Genomic DNA, 3,550 nt, shown 5'->3' with positions numbered 1-3,550 from the left:
TTAGTATATTTAAAGTAGACACAATACTATTTATCGTAGCGTATTTTCACTAGGTTTGAACCCAAAAATTAAAAAAAAAAAAAAAAAAAAAAAAAAAAAAAAAAACAGAAGCTCATAAACCCACGGTTTAAAACGGAAAACTCATAAACCTAACCTGGAAAACCGAAAAACCAACCCACGCAAAAACAAAGCCTATATGGTTTTAAAAACCGAAAAACCGACTTTCTACGGTTTGGTTTGGTTTTAGCCAAAAACCGACCCATGCTCATCCCTATAAATTAGCATTCCAAAACAGGAGTTGCATGTATTCAATTTAATATTACCAAATAGTTTTTTTTATGTATCATTAATATAAAAAGAAATACTTTAATCAACTTGTATTTAATAATATTAACCTCATGTTGTGATTATCACGCTATTTTTTTCCTTAAAAAAAACCAATAAATTATACCCATGCCACAACTGAAGAATCAACAAGATTCTTTGCAAGGACAGCCCAAATAAGGAAAACTGAGGGTCAACGCTACAATTGTTTACCATAAATTTTAAAATAGATGAATCATTATCAACATCCATTAGCAATCCTATAAATCTTTAATCACAAATTGCTGTTAGCATAACCTATATATACAACTTACTTATTCATTACAAATAAATATAATAAGTATATAAACATGCCTCCATCGGCAAATATGTCAGTTTTGCATCAAAACTGGCTTCGATTGCTGGTAGATGTGGATACTGAAGATGAGCGTTAAATAAAAGCAATAAAATGATCACTTGAATTCCTTCTCGTCCCAGTCTTCAAGCTGGAAATTAATTCAAAAATGAGTTACCGGTGGGGAACTTAACTTTGAAGAACTTCATGCCATTGACCCTGTTATACCACTTTTCAAGAACTAATCTATTGTTTTTGTTAAAATTTCAACTGTATATTGGCAAGACACATCTTATTTACTGATAAAAATACAGATTTAAACGAAAATGAAAAATGCATAAACAAAAACATGATTGGGAAAAAATGCTTAAGCTTAGAAATAACAACATAATAAAACGTTAGAAATTGAAGAAGAGTGTGGGATACCAATCTTGAAGGCTTACTACAAACACATACAGTCACACGTAAACCAATTCATTGTTTTCTTCAAAACGACCGACATACCCATCCACACTCCCCTACCACAACCACATACAGATATAGTCAAAAGACCCGTGATTCTTTCATGGCAATAGTCGGATAATATCTGGTGTAGAATCTCATAATTAAGCATACCCAAAGGAAAAATGAGCGTACCCTGAATAACGGTTTGAATAAAATTTGAAAAAGTTGGTTCAAACATTTTATCGAGCAGTTGGTATGCATCCTAAGAGCAACAATCAAATTTCATAACGAAGGCAATGCCAATATCTCATATAACTGAACTTTCTCTTAGTCCCTAAAAGCTTCAACAAAAAGAAAACTCCAAGAATCAATCATTTCCTACAAAAAAATGAAGGTGTTTCATTCTCATTAAGCTACCAAATGAAAAAAAAGTCAACATTATAACATCGTTTCATATTGTGAGTTATTTTACTAAATTAACAACAAAGGCAATGACAACTCATATTTTTCTTTAATAATTTATTAAAAATTGTCTTACCTTACGACCATGTTGTTTGAGTTCACCCGTATTAGCAAAATATCCCCTATTCATTTCATCTTTACTAACCAAAATCACACAAACTTCAACAAAAATTCAACCACATCTTATAGACTATAATCCACTGGAGATTTAAGTAATTATAAAAAAAAATAGAAAACGCACCAATTGCTGCTTAACAACAACATAAATCAACTTCATGTAACACAATCACACGATTTCATTATGTCCAGGATCTAGTTTGAGCAAAATATAAATAAAAAAATTAAGTTACCTGATAGAAATAAAGGAACCGATTAGAGACGTGTAAAAAAAACATATGTTTGGAACCGCTCGTCTACCTTATACGACCAGCACTTCCGGCCATCTAGTCATCGCCTTCCAGGCTATACAAAAGAACCATAAGCCCTAAAATTGAGAGCGGTGGTGGGAGAGAGTAAAGATGAGGTATTTAATTGAAAAGGTCAAACACAAAAAGGGAACCATTACCTGGCTGATTAAAATTTTCTTAAACCCAAGGTCAAAGCGTGACTGAAAGTGAAATTGATACACAATCCAAATATGAGTGATAAAAACTCAATCCAAATATGAAATATGTTAGGGTTGAATGGTTACCTTTCCAACCAACCCAACAATCCTCGACGCCATACATCGCATGTTCATAACAAAAAATCAGAAAATTAAAGTTCAAAGTTATAAGCAGAAAATCGAAACAACACCTTCGTTGTTTAAAGTACAATTCTAACCGTTCAGATGAAGAAGAGGGCCCCAACAGTGCTAGAGGAGCCAACGGCGCAGTGGTGGCAGATGGGAGTGTGCGACGTTGGGGCATGCTCGATCTGACAATGAGCGACATCCAAGAGGACTGATATTGGGAGACGTCAAAGAGGTGAGAGGCAAGAAGACGTAGATTGTTTTTCGGTGATGATGAAATGGTAGAAAAGAACCACCGATGCCTTTAAAGCGGTGGGTGGAGGCATGACACCAATCGATTTTAGGGTAAATCCGCGTGGTTTTCCTATAGGAATAGGTGGAAAATAAGTGGCAATCATTTATTACAGTTCATTACACTTTGCTATTCCAATAATAAAATCAAAAAAAAAAAAAAAAAAATCAAAAAGAACTTCAAATTCAATCTATATATAATTAAAAATAAAAAAAATATTATGGTCCAATAAAGATCAACTACTGTTCATGGGTATATATATATATATATATATATATATATATATATATATATATATATATATATATATATATATATATATATATATATATTCATTTTTATTATCTATTTTCAAAAAGTTTTAAAAACAAGGATAAAAAGTGTACATTAAAAATAAAGGGAAAGGAGTTAAATGAGGATTAAGAATTGTTTATTTTCTCTTTCTAACGTCCTAGTATTTTTTTGTTTTCAATTTTTAACAATAAGATAAAAACTGTTTTAATTTGGTGATTGGATATATCTAGAATATGCTACATTTGTCAAGTCATACTTATATCTAGAATATAAGAAAATGAAAATTGTTGGAGTTAGCACAAAAACCAGCTAGGAACGATTTGGAATAAACGTTTGGAGTCCTCAAAAGCAAGTAACACATAATAAAATGAGATAAGACAAAATTAGAAGGTAATGATTGTATTTGTCATTTTACAAAACATGATAATAAAAGAAGATTGTAAGGCTATCTATATTTATAGTTCAAACGATGTACTTAATCTACGTGTACTAATACAAGTCGTCAGTCCAACATACTTCACGACTCTTTTAGAAATACAAAATAAAAAAGAAAATCATAATCTACGTTACGATTTGACTGAACACATATAACAAAAAAACACGAACAAAGCAATGACGACAAACTGTAGTTTCTATTTTCTAGTTTAATAATTGTTATTTTCTTTTTAAG

General features: G+C 31.2%; 1 long non-coding RNA gene across 7 annotated transcripts; it reads right to left on the bottom strand.

Moving 5' to 3' along the window:
* Window positions 1–529: 529 nt before the first annotated feature.
* LOC145034331 (uncharacterized) lies at window positions 530–2,630 on the bottom strand. 7 transcript variants are annotated; one of them, XR_013678029.1, is made up of 6 exons: window positions 2,256–2,626; window positions 2,130–2,171; window positions 1,982–2,048; window positions 1,806–1,876; window positions 1,641–1,723; window positions 530–1,480 (listed from the first exon to the last, which is right to left on the bottom strand). It is a non-coding gene; the product is annotated as an uncharacterized LOC145034331 (long non-coding RNA). The 7 variants fall into 7 exon arrangements; XR_013678027.1 differs by having other exon boundaries at window positions 1,641–1,699; window positions 2,256–2,624; XR_013678032.1 differs by having other exon boundaries at window positions 530–809; window positions 1,085–1,480; window positions 1,641–1,876; window positions 2,256–2,622.
* Between the last annotated feature and the right edge of the window lie 920 nt (window positions 2,631–3,550).

This window comes from Lactuca saligna, chromosome 3, assembly GCF_052625555.1.
Source record: "Lactuca saligna cultivar CGN05327 chromosome 3, ASM5262555v1, whole genome shotgun sequence".
Lineage (NCBI taxonomy): Eukaryota > Viridiplantae > Streptophyta > Magnoliopsida > Asterales > Asteraceae > Lactuca > Lactuca saligna.
Note: the sequence above shows the minus strand (reverse complement) of the source record. Positions and strands in the feature narration are given on the sequence as shown.